This window comes from Malaclemys terrapin, chromosome 3, assembly GCF_027887155.1.
Source record: "Malaclemys terrapin pileata isolate rMalTer1 chromosome 3, rMalTer1.hap1, whole genome shotgun sequence".
Classification (NCBI taxonomy): domain Eukaryota; kingdom Metazoa; phylum Chordata; order Testudines; family Emydidae; genus Malaclemys; species Malaclemys terrapin.
This window is the reverse complement of record NC_071507.1, coordinates 142,326,813-142,343,572: the sequence shown is the minus strand read 5'-3', so window position 1 is coordinate 142,343,572 and position 16,760 is coordinate 142,326,813.

Here is a 16,760-nt window from a genome sequence, read left to right as displayed (position 1 = left end):
GAATAGGGTGACCATATTGCCCTATACTGAATATGGGACACCTGGTAAAATTACTTGTATTCAAGCAAGTTCAATGGCAATCAATCGTACAAAAGTTCAAATTAACATCAAGTTGATTTAGCCCCTGTTAAAAAGAAATACTGTGTGATTGGATTTTTTTTATTTACCTTCTTATCTTTAAGGCTTTAGGGTTCACATGGGGTGAGTGACACACACACACACACTCCCATACACTTCTTTCACACAAGGGGGGTGACCGACCTACCTGACCCTCCCTGCCAGGCAGTCTCCGCCCTCCATGCCTGGCTGGGCCCCCGGGATGGACTTGCCTTACCTGGTACCTCACTGTCCCGAGGCAACATATGGGCAGGGGGCATGCAGGGTCACATCCCCCTGCCCCCAGATTTCTGCCAGGGTTCATACCGGAATGTGGCCAGCAGCAGCCTGTGCGGGAGGGAAGGGGGGGGGGTCAGTTGCAAAGCAGGGAGAGGATAGTGAGTGGGGAGCACGTAAAGGGCCGATGGGAGGGACAACTTGCCCTTTTTAAAGAAAAAGTAGGGACACCAGCAAGAGGGCTTAAATATGGGACTGTCCCTTTAAAAACAGGTTTCAGAGGGGTAGTCGTGTTAGTCTTTATCAGGAAAAACAACAAGGAGTCCTTGTGGCACCTTAGAGACTAACAAATTTATTTGGGCATAAGCTTTCGTGGGCTAGAACCCACTTCATCAGATGCATGGAGTGGAAAATACAATAAGCAGGTATAAATATACAGCACATGAAAAGATGGGAGTTGCCTTACCAAGTGGGGGGGTCAGTGCTAATGAGGCCAATTCAATTAGGGTGTGTGTGGCCCATTTCCAACAGTTGACAAGAAGGGGAATTGAAAAGCACCATATTACTGAGCATTTGAGGAGCAAAAAAAGGTAGTTTAATTAGAAATTTGGTGGCCAGAACAGCCTGGTGCCAAATTTTTTGATGAGCTGGTTAAAGCTGTCACACCATCATAACCCCACCAGAGATTGGGCAGTGTTGTAAATTTAACAGTTTCTCCTGCCAACCTTGTTGGACTGTCTGTGTCTGTGTCAGTTTTTGTAGCAGAACTGCATAGTTTATCAGAGTACTGTGGGTTTGGAGATACATTAAATGCCGTGATTTGGGATAGACTTGTCTGCGATATCAATGATGAACGAGTTCAGAGACATCTGATGGCAGAGTCCACCTTGGACTTCAAAAAAAGCTCTGGAAATATCACAAGGCATGGAAGTAGCTGCACAGTATGCTTTGAGTTTACAGAGCAGTACTAAGTAGCACGTAGCTAGGTAAAGAGTCACCAGCACTGTGATGGGGTGCTCTACTCATCGCAGCTATTGCGCCTCTTCCTGGCTGTTCTGGGGAATAGCTCAGCAGATCAACGCCCCTTCCCGCAGTTGCATGCTGCAGCAGGTTGAGGGCTGGGGAGGGGTGCCCCTCCCACGGCAGGTCCCCGGGCTGGTTCCCTGGGCGCCTGTGCAGAGGTAAATAGGCTGCTGTGCAGCCGCGCAGCTGTGCAGCGTACAGGGAACTTACCTTGCCGCTGTTATCCGTGCTTTTGTAACCTCAAGATTAGACTACTGTAGTGTGCCCTATGTGGGAGACTGAAGCTAGTGCAGAATACAGTGGCTGGCTTATTGAGTGGGGCATTTAACTAGGAGCATATGACACCAGTGCTCCAGGATCTGCACTGGCTGCCTATTGGGCATCAGGTGCAGTTTAAGGTGTTTGTCATGACCTATAAAGCCTTAAAATGACACGGGACCAGCCTACCTGAGGGATCGCCTCTCTCCCTGAGCCATAATGCCACATCTATGGTCCGCTGAGACATTCAAGCTTTATAAAAGTGAGGGAGTGGCTGGCAGGGCATCCTCTGTGAGGGCTCTGAGACTCTGGAACTTGGTCTGAAATGGCCCAAACCTGGTGATTTTCTGGGAATGCTGCAAAAGGCCTTTGTTTGATAGGGTCTCTGGAGATGGCTGAGGCTATGCCTCCTGGATGGTGAAGGGGTCAGGTGACCAGTCACTGTGGAATTGATTTTAATGTTGCTGAGATTTAATTTAGCTGTATTTATTTTAAGATTAATTGTGTTAGGGAACCCAGAGTCTTGAATAGGCATCTGTTTTAAATATCATATGCAATAGCTATATTTATACCTACCTCTGGAAATTTCCACTACATGCATCCGACAAAGTGGGTATTCACCCACAAAAGCTCATGCTCCAATATGTCTGTTAGTCTATAAGGTGCCACAGGACTCTTTGCTGTTTTAAATATAACACAGAGGAAATGCCATTTCCAGGGATATAACACAGATGGGCACCCAAAGCAAAACATTCAATATGCTCCCCCTTTTCTCCCCACAAGTTCAACTGTCTCCCTTCCACTTTTGCCATCTATACAGTGTGCCTCCTACCCCCTCCTCCCATTCAATCCCAGATGGCTCTGCCTTCTTCCATTCAAGTGCACAGTAGTTCACTTCCTCTTCTCAGGGGACCAGCAGGGATTGGTGGTTTTCCACACCCTATTGATTTTCTGCTCTGCATTCTAGTGCCCCCTGCTGCTTTTCATATTCCAGGCAAGAGTGGTTTCTGCAGGGTTCCCTGGATTCATGGGCCCTCAAACACTGAGAGAGTGAGGGGATCATGCTTATTTCACCATGAATGGGGTTAACTTGATCTCTGTAGTTTACCTTGACTTCGGCTTATGCAGCACTTTGGGAATTTACATTATTATAAATCTTTGGCACTCGCTCAGCAGATTGCAGTTCATGTCAGTAAACTTCTGCCTATACAGTCTTTTGCAATCACAGGCACAGCAATGCCCATACTTGGTAATTGCAGTTTCACCATTTCAATTAGAGTGGCAAATGCTTCCCTGGTAATTTAAATCTTAGAATTGCTTCATGCAGTGTTTCTCTAAATTGTAAACCCCAATCTTCAGCAGAAAAGGAAATCCCTATCCATCGGTCTAATTCTCAACTCTGTTACACATCTGTTAGGTCACTGAAGTCCAAGGGTTTGCACTGTTGTAAAATTGGAATAGAAAAGTGGAGAATTGAGCTGCAACGGGGTGCACTCGCCTCTTGCGAGCCTCTTTCCAGTGGTGCAAGTAGAATTCTTTTCTTACCAGTATGCTACATCAGCTAAGGGGGGGGGGGGGCACATGACTTCCCCAGGTGACCCATCCCGCCCAAGACCCTGCGTTCTCCCCCTTCCCTCCCTATGATCCATCCCATGTTATCTGGGGGAGGCTCTGTCCTCCTCTCGCTGCATTGGAGACTTCTGAACTGCAGGGCTCTCCGGAACCGCAGTGGCGAAAGGAGCAGAATGGAGGGCTGCCGGGCAGCCCCATCCCGGTAACTCCTCTGGTGCAGCTGTACCACCCCCACCCCTGTCTTCCGGTAGGACTTCTATACAGACCCCAGACAGGAGATGCTAGACACAGCTGTGTGCAAGGGCTGGGTGCGCTGGCGGCTCCACGTTCTGCTCCTCCTGTGTCTTTCCGGTACGGCATACTGGCTATAAATATCTTATTGGTACAGCGTATCATACCGTATCGCCCTACTTGCACCACTGACTCTCTCTCTACCGGTTTGTCGTGGGGCTTCGCTGACTCAGCCCGCCAGCCAAGTCATACACAGTCTGTCTGTGAGATAAAAGCAACGCAACTCCCTTTCGGGGTACAAGTCCAACAGGGGCCACTCTCAGTGCCCTCTGTAGTGTCTCTCGCAGTTTGTCCCTGCTCCGGAATAGAGCAGTGCCCCAGGGCTCCTTCCCTGCAGACAATGTCTTCACCCTCTCAGGGCCATTCTGGCCCCACCTCTTCAGCTGGGCCACTACAGTTCAGTCCCCCTTCCAGGATGCATCAAAGTCCAGGCCACTTTCCCAGTGGCTTGGAGGGGTTGCGGGGGGGGGGGAAGGTCCGGGCCCACCCCCTACTCTGGGTCCCAGCCCAGGGACCTTATAGATAGCAGCCGTCTGCAATGTCCCTTTAAAATACACTGTGTTGCTGCTACATGAGTCCACTAAGGGTATGTCTACACTACGAAATTAGGTCGAATTTATAGAAGCCGGTTTTATAGATATCAGTTTTATACAGTCGATTGTGTGTGTCCCCACATAAAATGCTCTAAGTGCATTAAGTCGGCGGACCGCGTCCACAGTACCGAGGCTAGCGTTGACTTCCGGAGCATTGCACTGTGGGTAACTATCCCACAGTTCCCGCAGTCTCCACTGCCCATTGGAATTCTGGGTTGAGATCCCAATGCCTGATGATGCAAAAACAGTGTCGCGGGGGGTTCTGGGTACCTGTCATCAGGCCCCTCCCCCTCCATCAGAGCAATGGCAGACAATTGATTCACGCCTTTTTACCTGGGTTACCTGTGCAGACAACATACCATGGCAAGCATGGAGCCCGCTCTGCTCAGCTCAGCTCACCGTCACCATATGTCATCTGGGTGCCGGCAGACGTGGTACTGCATTGCTACAGAGCAGCAGCTAATTGCCTTTTGGCAGTAGATGGTGCAGTATGACTGGTAGCCGTCATCGTCATATTCCTCAGTGAGTTCAATCAGAGGCACGTGGGCAGACATGTTTTGTCTCCTGGAGACTCAGTCCTGCCGGCAGTCCTATTGCACCGTCTTGACGATGATGGCCAGTAATCATAATGCAGCATCTTCTGCCAAGCACCCAGAAGATGCCGGTGGCTATCAGTCATGCTGCACCCTCTGCTGCCAGCAGATGTAAAAGATAGATGGACTAGATTTGTTCTGTATTCATTTGCTTCCTCCTCCCTCCGTGAAAACAACAGCCTGCTAAACCCAGGGTTTTGAGTTCAGTCTTTGGGGGGGGCCATTCTGTGTGACAGTTGTTTGTGTTTCTCCCTGATGCACAGCCACCTTTGTTGATTTTAATTCCCTGTAAGCCATGTCGTCACTCACCCCTCCCTTCCTCCCTCCGTCAAACAATAGTTTTGCGCCTTTTTTCAGCCCAGACACCATAGCACTGGGATCATGGAGCCCGCTCACATCACCGTGGCAATTATGAGCACTATGAACACCACGCGCATTGTCCTGGAGTATATGCAGAGCCAGAACATGCCAAAGCAAAACCAGGCGAGGAGGCGATTTCAGCGCGGCGACGAGAGTGATGAGGAATTTGACATGGACATAGACCTGTCACAAAGTAGAGGCCCCAGCAATGTGCAAATCATGGTGTTACTGAGGCAGGTTCATGCCGTGGAACGCCGATTCTGGGCCCAGGAAACAAGCACAGACTGGTGGGACCGCATCGTGTTGCAGATGTGGGACAATTCCCAGTGGCTGCGAAACTTTCGCATGCGTAAGGGCACTTTCATGGAACTTTGTGACTTGCTTTCCCCTGCCCTGAAGCATCAGAATACCAGGATGAGAGCAGCCCTCACAGTTGAGAAGCGAGTGGCGATAGCCCTGTGGAAGCTTGCAATGCCAGACAGCTACCGGTCAGTCGGGAATCAATTTGGAGTGGGCAAATCTACTGTGGGGGCTGCTGTGATCCAAGTAGACAACGCAATCAAAGACCTGCTGATATCAAGGGTAGTGTCTCTGGGAAAGATGCAGGTCATAGTGGATGGCTTTGCTGCAATAGGATTCCCAAACTGTGGTGGAGCGATAGACAGAACCCATATCCCTATCTTGGCACCGGAGCACCAAGCCACCGAGTACATAAACCGCAAGGGGTACTTTTCAATGCTGCTGCAAGCCCTGGTGGATCACAAGGGACATTTCACTAACATCAACGTGGGATGGCTGGGAAAGGTACATGATGCTTGCATCTTCAGGAATTCTGGTCTGTTTCAAAAGCTGGAGGAAGGGACTTTCTTCCTGGACCAGAAAATAACCGTTGGGGATGTTGAAATGCCTATCGTTATCCAGTACCACGTCTGCCGGCACCCAGATGACATATGGGTGACTGTGAGCTGAGCTGAGCTGAGCGGGCTCCATGCTTGCCGTGGTATGTTGTCTGCACAGGTAACCCAGGTAAAAAGGCGTGAATCAATTGTCTGCCGTTGCTCTCATGGGGGTGGAGGGGGCTGACGACATGTACCCAGAATCCCACGCAACACTGTTTTTGCCTCATCAGGCATTGGGATCTCAACCCAGAATTCCAATGGGCAGCGGAGACTGCGGGAACTGTGGGATAGCTACCCACAGTGCAACGCTCCGGAAGTTGATGCTAGCCTCAGTACTGTGGACGCGGTCCACCGACTTAATGCACTTAGAGCATTTTATGTGGGGACACACACAATAGACTGTATAAAACCGATTTCTATAAAACCGGCTTCTATAAATTCGACCTAATTTCATAGTGTAGACATACATCAATAGAACTACATCACTCAGGGTAAGTTTATAGCATAGACCTGGCCTAAGAGTTACTTTTTCCAACTTAATCTTAAACCCCTTCCCAAGTGACACAAGTTTAACTAAAAAGGCACTCAGATAAAAGAATGAGAGTGTCTATAAACTGCGCGTGTACACGCGCGTGTGTGTATGTGTTTATACCTGTATAACTATATTAGTTTAAATTCACATCTTAGGTTATACTGAAAAAACCTTTCCCCCATGTAGACAAGGCCTATGGACCTATTCCTGCAATTGATAGCGTGTACTTCTGTGCTTGTACAGAACCCACTGAAGTGAAACCTGTGCAATTAAGAGGCAAAAGTATATGAGAATGTTTAAAAGCCTTAGGATGGAATGCTGACCCCCAGTGAAACCAAGAGCAAAATTCTGATTGACTTGAATGGAGCCAGGATTTCACCCTTTGTGTTTTGTTTCGTTTAATTCAGAAACATGACAATTGAGAGCAAAGATCTCTCTGTTAAAGATTTCAATCAAGGGCTGAGAAAGCTTCCAATCCAAGTTCCTTTGTTCCCCAAAGAGACAAGTACAAAATTTAGAGAAGAAAAAAAAAAAAAACGTGATGTTCTTGATATGTAAAAGCAAAAACCCACCACTTCCTTGTAGTTTTTAAAAAAAGTTTCAGGCTTTTACATACATCACAAACCAGCAGTTTAGGTTACAAATATAATTTTGCTCTTCTTTGCAAGTCTCCTTTAAAATTCTGTAAAGTGCTCCCAGATCCACAGAGTTGATACAGAAATACAAAAAAGACCATAAGAACGGCCATACTGAATCAGACCAATGGTCCATCTAGCCCAGCATCCTGTCTTCTGACAGTGGCCAGTGCCAGATGCTTCAGAAGGAGTGAACAGAACATGGCAATCCCCTGTTATCCAGTCCCAGCTTCTGGCAGTCAGGTTTAGGGATACCCAGTGCATGAGGTCATGTCCCTGACCATCTTGGCTAATACCCATTGATGGACCTACCCTCCATGAACTTATCTAATTCTTTTTTTGAACCCAGTTATACTTTTGGCCTTCACAACATCCCTTGTCAATGAGTTCCACAGGTTGACTGTGCACTATGTGAAGAAGTGCTTCCTTATGTTTGTTTTAAACCTGCTGCCTATTACTTTCATTGGGCAACCCCTGGTTCTTGTGTTATGTGTAGGGGTAAACACCACTTCCTTATTCACTTTCTCTACAGCATTCATAATTTTATAGACCTCTATCATATTCCCCTACCTTAGTCATCTCTTTTCTAAGATGAACAGTCCCAATCTTTTTAATTGTAATAAACCTTTTTGGGAATTGGGCGACCAGAACTATATACAGTATTCAAGGTGTGGGCATTTATATGGTGACATTATAATATTTTTTGTCTCATTATCTATCCTTTTCCTAATGATTCCTAACATTCTGTTAGCTGTTTTGACTGACACTGCACATTGAACAGATGTTTTCAGAGAACTATTCACAATGACTCCAAGATCTCTTGCTTGAATGGTAATGGCTGATTAAGAGTCCATCAACTTGTATATATAGTTGTGATTATGTTTTCCAATATGCATTACTTTACATTTATCAACATTGTATTTCATCTGCCATATTGTTGCCCAGTTACAAATGGATCTCACAAAACTAGGTAACTCTTTGCAGTCTGCTTTGGACGCAACTATTTTGAGTAATTTTGTATAATCTGCAAATTTTGCCACCTCACTGTTCACCTCATTTTACTGACTATTTATGAATATGCTGAACAGCACCGGTCCCAGTACAGATCCTTGGGGACCCTGCTATTTATCCCTATTGTGAAAACCGACCATTTATTTGTACCCTTTGTTTTCTATGGTTTAACCAATTACTGATCCATCAGAGAACTTTCGCTCTTATCTCATGACTGCTTAGTTTAAGAGAATTTGATGTGGAACCTTTTCAAAGGCTTTCTGAAAGTGCAAGTACACTATATCGACTGGATCACCCTTGTCCACATGTTTGTTGACTCCCTCAAAGAATTCTAATTGATTGGTGAGGCATGATTTCCCTTTACAAAAGCCATGATGACTCTTCCCCAACATATTGTATTCAGCTATGTGTCTGATCATTCTGTTCTTCACTATAATTTCAACCAGTTTGCCTAGTACTGAAATTAGGCTTACCAGCTTGTAATTGCCAGGATCGCCTTTAAAAAAAAAAAAAAATCAGCATTACATTATCTATCCTCCAGCCATCAGGTACAGAGCCTGGCTTAAGCAATAGGTTACATACCACAGTTAGTAGTTTTGCAATTTCATATTTGAGTTCCTTCAGAACTCTTGGATGAATATTATCTTGTCCTGGTGATTTTTTATTCTTTAATTTATCAATTTGTTCCAATACCTCCTCTACTGACAGCTCAGTGTGGGACAGTTCCTCAGATTTCTCACCTAGAAAGAATGGCTCAGGTAATCTCCCTCAGATCCTCTGAAGTCAAGACCAATGCAAAGAATTCATTTCATTTCTCAGCAATGGCCTTGGGTACACTGAGTGTTCCTTTAGCACCTTGATTGTCCAGTGGCCCCACTGACTATTCGGCAGGCTTCCTGCTTCTGATGTATTTAAACATTTTTTTGCTGTTTAGTTTTTGTGTCTTTTGCTAATTGCTCTTCAAATTATTTTGGCCTGCCTAATTATATTTTTACACTTGACTTGCCACAGTTTGTTCCTTTCTGTTTTCCTCAGTAGGATTTGATTTCCAATTTTAAAGCCTGCATTTTTGCCTCTAACTGCCTCTTTTACTCTGTTTTACTTTTACAGAGTAATACTGAGTATATTAATATGCTTCTTATCTGGTCTCTGAGAACTAGAATATCAGATAATAATGGAATTTGACAAATTAATCGTCCTGATCATTCATTCTAGTCACTTGTTTTTACCCTCCTGCCTCATGACCATATACAGAAGTTCTGCAACTTGAAAGCCACTGAAACAGAGTATGGGTCATTTCTTCACGGCAGGAATGGCATCCTCCACTAATTTGCCAATTGCTTTCAAAACTTCCCTTTGTGAAGACACCATTATTTAGCATTATTCTGGCTTTCAGCAGATTTAATTAGCATTGCAAATTTGATTTTCAGCTGACTTCAGCTGTGAAACGTGTAGTGCTCAAAATATAGCTAACATAGGGTATACAATCTAAATGTTCTCTGAAGGATTTTAAGTTATGTTTATTAAGATAAAGACTTGATGGCTTTCCTTTATCTGTCCTGTTGTCTTACAAAAGTGAAATTAGAAGTAAATTTCACTAAAAGTGCACATGGCTGACACTGCCTGGGTGTGCTAGAGGTGTTAAGATTCAAGAAGCCCCAACAACTGGTAAAAGCCATCTGTAATTGGGTCTTGCCCTACTAGTGCTTACAGCAATGAAACTGGTACTGGACAGCATGTCTGCCATATACGTGTGTCTGTCGTAATATATGGAATCACATTCCTTCTTAATCCAAAAGTGTTTTTTTTTTTAAAAGGAAAACCGCTCTAACAGATAAAAAACGCACTTTGGTTCCAGCCCTGTCTCCTTTGTTTATCAGAAATGATGCCCTGTCTCAAACGCTAACAGTAGAAAGCCATTTAGTGTCTGAATAATACACTAAAAACAAACACCAGTAGTGTCTAGGTGTGATGTGTATATGATCTTCCCACCTCCCTCTGATATACTGGTAGGAGCCAGCATAAGGGTATGGAGTGAGTGCAGTCTACATGTTTCAGACAGGTGGTAAGGTGTTGCACACTAAACTCCTTTAGGGCTCCTGGAACCATTACAACTCCCATAGTACCTTTATAGGTAGTTTAAATCTCATTGAAGCTGATGCGTGTAACCACCAATCTCTAGTAAAGATAGCTGTAAAACAGTTAAGCTCCTTTATAGCAATTAGGAACTATGTGGGTTGAGGTCTTCACTGCAGGGGTTGTGGGGGGAAAAGGAATTGCTTTGTTAAGGGTGGGGGGGCAAGGAGAAGCACACACAAAGGAAGCTACAGGAACAGCCTGGACAAGTACAGTGTGTCACCCTGGGCTTATCCTATCAGGCTTTTGAGTCTAGTGCTGGCTAAAAGAGTTTTGGGGCTGTAAGAAAGGAAAATATCTCCGTTGTTTGGTTCCCCCTGTGCTCAGGGAAACAGGACTTTGTTCATTCCTTGTAAATAAACAAGATTGCATCAAATGTTCCTGGCTCCTTCATCAACTTCTTCTCCTAGCTGAAACACCATGCAAGGGTCAGCTGCAAGACGCTGATTTTTTGGCTAGCTGTTCTGCACAAAAGGGGTAACCGTACTTTAGATGCAGTAAAGCACAGGGATATCCACTGAGTACATTTAACAGAATCTGTTAGGATGGATGAAACCACCATAAACTAATATACCACATTTATAAACCACATTTATTCTTGGTATAAGTCTACTGATTTCAATGAGTTTACACCAGAGTTGAAGCTGATCCACCATCCATCTTTCTAGGGCCTGGTTCATCTGCTCAGATAAGATCATTCAAATTGATGGGTGTGAAGATTATAATATAGGACTCACTTCATCTTTTTAAAAAAATAATCAAAGCCAGTGTATTTTGAATTTGTAACATTTTTCAATCAGCTACACCAGGGAGTCTCAACCTTTTTCTTGCTGAGGCCCCCCCTCAACATACTGTAACAACTCCAGGGCCCAGCCGGGGTGTGGGAGGGGGGCACACAGGATTTAGGGCTCCAGGCTGGAGGGGGGGAAACCTTGGGCATAGGTGAATTTTGACTTCTATCTGGGGAGGGGGGGAAGGCCGCAAGGGCTGGCAGGGCTTGGGCCAGCTCTGCACAGCAGGGTCCAGGGAGGGAGTGGCACCTCCACCCAGTGACTCACCTCAGCAGGCCACCCAGCCTGTCTGGGTTGTGGGGGGCCGCAACCAAAAAATATAACTCAAAGGGGAGATTCAACTCAAAAAGTTTGAAAACCGCTCAGGGTGCCGGCAGGGGGGTAGCTAGGGGCTGTGTGTGGGCAGGGGAGTAGCTCAGGTTGCAAGGAGAAGTACAGCTAGGGGCTGTGTGCCAGGAGGGCTCCCCCTGGAGTGGCTGCTATCTGAGGGCTCTGCCAGCCCCAAAGCCAGGTCCCCCTATCTGGGTGGCTCTGTGGCAGTCATAGTGGGGCTGAGGGAGAGGAGGAGGTGGGAGGGGGAGCTGCCCCTGGACTGCCCCACTCTGGATAAGGCACTACAGTTTGGGGGGCTAACACCCTTGTGCCCCCCCCCCCCAACTCTGCTCATGGGCCCAGGGCTTCTGCCCACAGGGAGCCCCAGGGCTCAGGACTTCAGTCCCACGTGGCTTCCAGCTTGTGAGTGAGGCATGCACTGAGGCTCCCGAGTCCCGGCTTCAGCCCCGCATCACTCCCCGCTTCAGACCTGGGGGGCGGGGAATACCGGCATACCGGCTTCAACCACTCCTGGCTTCAAACTGGGGGGGGGGGCAAGGAGGGAACTGGCTCACGGACACTCAGGTGGCCAGACCCCCACTTGAGAACTGCTGAGCTACACCACTATTGCCCATATTTTTTTTCATATATTTTAAATTAAAGAGGACAGTTTGTGCCCCACCTGATTCTGTCTGAAGGACAGAATTTGGCTACAGGCTCTGTTAATTGTTTAAAACAACAAAAAACTGTTATGGCTGTAAAGCACTCATGAACTGTGACTATGAGAAGCCGCTACCAACAGAACAGAGATGAGGAAAAGGACGATAGCAAGGTAAGAAAGAAAATAACCCTCTAAGTCAGGATGTAAGCGTGACTATTTTTAATAGAAGTAATTCAGTCTGTGCAATTTCTCTCTGTTTGACAGTCAAAACAACAACAAAAATTGTTATCTGAAAATGCTTCATATGTTGTTATGACTGAGGGAAGGAACAAAGTCCTTTCTGGGAGTGAATAGCCTTTATCATCAAAATCACTGTGCAGTCTCTTTGCAGGGATGCACAATCACAGTGATGCAGTAGTTTCCAGATAATCATTTCTGCTTAACATGTTCACTATTATAATTCAGTCATGACTATTTTCATGCATGCAATTTTAATGAAAATTGGAAAATAAATTTTGTAACCCTGGGCCTGAAACAATAGTCTACAAAAGGACACTTATTAGTTTTTCATGAGTCATAACACTTAGTGCATGACTCTTAGGGGATTTATTTTTTTCCCCATCTAAAAAGCTTTTAGGAAACTATATTTCTTCAGCATATATTGCATTCTTCAAGACCCTATTGCACTAAATTCTTCAACTTCTTACAAAATTGTTTGTAATAGCACCAATGGGAGAGTAAAACAATTTAAAAAATCATAAGATGTAAAAGCTTTTAAAACTAAATGAATGTCTCTCAGAATGCCAGACACCAGTATGTTGAGTGAGCCTCATCCTAGCGGCAGAAGAAAACTCTAACAGGTAAATATAACTCTGCCATTTAAAATAGTCAACCTGTTTTTAATTTGGTTCTTTTTACAGACAATGTATTGGATCTTTATGTCACTTGGCTAATTTTGTTATATCTTCATGCCAATTTTTGCTCTTCGATATACATGTGCAACTCCCATTGAACACAACAGTAGCAACATTACATATGCTTTGGACACAACCCTGCCAGGTGTGGAACAAAAAAGTTCACCGCTGTTTATATTCTAGGCTACAGCAACAATGTTAGACACTAATGGACAGATTTTCAGAAGTGCTCACCATCTAGCAGCTCCCACTGAGGAAAAACAGGTGCTGGCTTCTTTGGAAAAATCCAGCCCTAAATGCCTAGTCCTCCTATGAGTTGAGTTGCGTCAATTTTGTGTGAACAAATGTGTGTCAGATTGCTGCTATAGCCCCTAAGTTAAGCAGCGATGAAGTTTCCAGTGCTCCCCGTTCGAAGGTTGCAGCAGAACAGCATGGGTCAGGCCTGTTAATATACAATACAAGATGTTCAATACTGCGCATCTAAAATCCTGCATCAGATTTTATATTGAAACAACCACAAGGGCTGATGAAATAACCCGAGTCAGGAAAAAAAACATCAAGTTACAAATATACAAGAATGTTTTTTTTTTTTTTCCCCACAAGATCAGTTTCCAAATTTCCATTTGGAAACAAACTATCTGCCTGTCATTAGTAGTTCTGGCTTATTAGTCTTTTAAAAACCTTTCTGGGGAGGTTTAGAATCTCAGCATAAATTACTTTAGGGTGAGTCACATTATCTGTTCAAAAAGAACAGGAGTACTTGTGGCACCTTAGAGACTAATAAATTTATTAGAGCATAAGCTTTCATGGACTACAGCCCACTTCTTCGGATGCACATAGAGTGGAATAAATATTGAGGAGATTATATCTTTTTGCGGATACAGACTAACACGGCTGCTACTCTGAAACCTGTTATCTGTTCAGTGACTCCTATGAATAAATGGCACTTTTAACAAATTTTCCACTTGGCTTTTAACATGAGGGTCTTTTAGTTTAGCAGTTTTTTGGATGAAACTCATTCATTCTTGACCTAAAAAGTACAAGTATGAGTCCAAAAGGGCTTGTATCTACTGCTGAATGGAAACAGTTTTCCCATCTCATGAAAATTTGAGATTATGGAAATTCTTCTCATCCTGAATCAAAACAAAAGTAAAAATTTTGAAAATTTTCATGAACTGAAAATCCAAAAAAGTCAGTTCAGCTCACATGAAACATTTGGTTTTGACTTTTTTTTCATTTTTAAAACAAATTTGTATTATCCACTTAAATTTTGCAGTGAAAAGTTTTGAACCAGAAATCTGAAGTTTTGTTTAGAAAACTCTGAAAAGGGACAATTTGATGATTTTGAAACTTTTTTTTTTTTTAAAAAAAAACAAAAAAATGAGTTGAGAAATTTATTAAAATCAACCCTTTCCCACAGAAAGTTTTGGTTCTGATGAATTGGCATTTTTCTAGCCAATGGGAGCTGCGGGAAGCGGCGCAGGCCAAGGGATGTGCTGGCCGCCCTTCCCGCAGCCCCCATTGGCCTGGAGCAGCGAACCGCGGCCAGTGGGAGCCGCGATCGGCTGAACCTGCAGACATGGCAGGTAAACAAACTGCCCTGGCCCGCCAGGGGCTTTCCCTGAACAAGCGGCGGACTGGCTTTGAGAACCACTGGTCTAGATAGTACTTAGTCCTGCCACGAGTGCAGGGGATTGGACTAGATGACCTCTCGAGGTGACCTTCCAGCCCTATGATTACTCAGAGGGGGAACAGCAGCAAAGTTAGCAACTTCACTAAGGCACGTTTGATTAGGGTCATACACTACCCTTTTCCCCAATCATACTCTGCTTCATCCACTTCATTCCAAGAAAGACATCTATTACACAAATAGTTCCATCTTCTGTAAAAAGAAAACTCCAGTAATTTTAAAATAAAACTTTTGAATAAGTAAATAAATATTTTCTTAAAAGGAATATCTGATCTCCATCCTCAAATGACAAATATAAATTAGAATCAGTATAAAAATATGTGTCCTGTAGGTTAATAAAGTATTAGGAGGGTACAAGAACTAGTGATTCACAAATTTCTGCTTAAAACAAGGGTGAGGTAATGAGATTTCCAGTTGGAGACAGAGAAATAGTGAATGGACACAATTTGCAGAATATAGAACAACGGGAAGATGTGGGAGTGACAGACTGAACCAGGACGCTGTCAATGCAATGGGTGGCTGAGGCCAAGAAGACAAACAGGCTATCAGGATGTATAAACTGAGGGATAGAATGTAAGTCTTAGAAAATTATTCTCAGAAGGGATTTGTCAGGTATTATTTGGATGACTGCTCAATTTTTAACCTCTCTACTCTAGAAGAGACATTGTGGAGATGAAAAAAGGTCCAAAGGACAGTAACAAAAATAATAAATTAGCTAGGAAGGTCAATTCATGCAGAAAGGTTATAAAAACTGTAGAGAGAGCTGACAGGGGGCTCTGCCTGGAAATATCATGATGCTAACTAAGGAGAATAGGGAGGCCAGATATAGTTATGCTCTTGTGGATGTCCATGTCTCACTCCCTCTTACAAGTAAGAAGGCCAGGTAAAAGCAACCAGTACAGACATCTTTGAAAAGACCCATGGCATGGCCGCAGCTGGCTTGGGTCAGATGACTCAGGCTCACAGAGCTCAGGCTGCAGGGCTAAAAATGGCTATGTAGATGTTTGGGCTCAGGCTGGAGCGTGGGATCATGGCCCCTTCCCCTTCAGGGGGTCTCAGAGCCCAGGCTCCAGTCTGAGCCCAAACGTCTACACAGCAATTTTACTGCCCCACAGCCCAAGCACCAGTCAGCTGATCTGGGCCAGCCACGGGTGTTTGATTGCTGTGTAGATGTATTTTTGTTGTTGCTAAATATATCATAGGTTATTAGTGGGTATAGCCAAGGTTAAAATGACCCCAAAGTAGTACAAGGGCTGATATTGTCTGACCATAGAGATTCATTAGTTCATAACTGTAACTCTTTTTAAGCGCTAGACAGCTCATTTAAATATGCATAATGCTATTGCTTCCTTGGGGGTGAGGGGAAAGGGCAAGGAAACATGTTTTAAGTCTTAGAGAGCCAGAGTAGAGACCAAGATAAAAGAGTTGAGATTTGCCATTTGGAGAGTGCTGCACAACTACTTCATTCAACATAGACCCTAGCTGAGGATGGACTCAGAGGAGTGATTCTTGGCAACAGTGTGCTCTTGTTGCCAAGAAGGCTAACGGCATTTTGGGCTGTATAAGTAGGGGCATTGTCAGCAGATCGAGGAACGGGTTCGTTCCCCTTTATTCGACATTGGTGAAGCCTCATCTGGAGTACTGTGTCCAGTTTTGGGCCCCATGCTACAAGAAGGATGTGGAAAAATTGGAAAGAGTCCAGCGGAGGGCAACAAAAATGATTAGGGGGCTGGAGCACATGACTTATGAGGAGAGGCTGAGGGAACTGGGATTGTTTAGTCTCCAGAAGAGAAGAATGAGGGGGGATTTAATAGCTGCTTTCAACTACCTGAATGGGGGTTCCAAAGAGGATGGAGCTCGGCTGTTCTCAGTGGTGGCAGATGGCAGAACAAGGAGCAATGGTCTCAAGTTGCAATGGGGGAGGTCTAGGTTGGATATTAGGAAACACTATTTCACTAGGAGGGTGGTGAAGCACTGGAATGCGTTACCCAGGGAGGTGGTGGAATCTCCTTCCTTGGAGGTTTTTAAGGCCCGGCTTGACAAAGCCCTGGCTGGGATGATTTAGTTGGGAATTGGTCCTGCTTTGAGCAGGGGGTTGGACTAGATGACCTCCCGAGGTCCCTTCCAACCCTGATATTCTAGGATTCTATGATTCC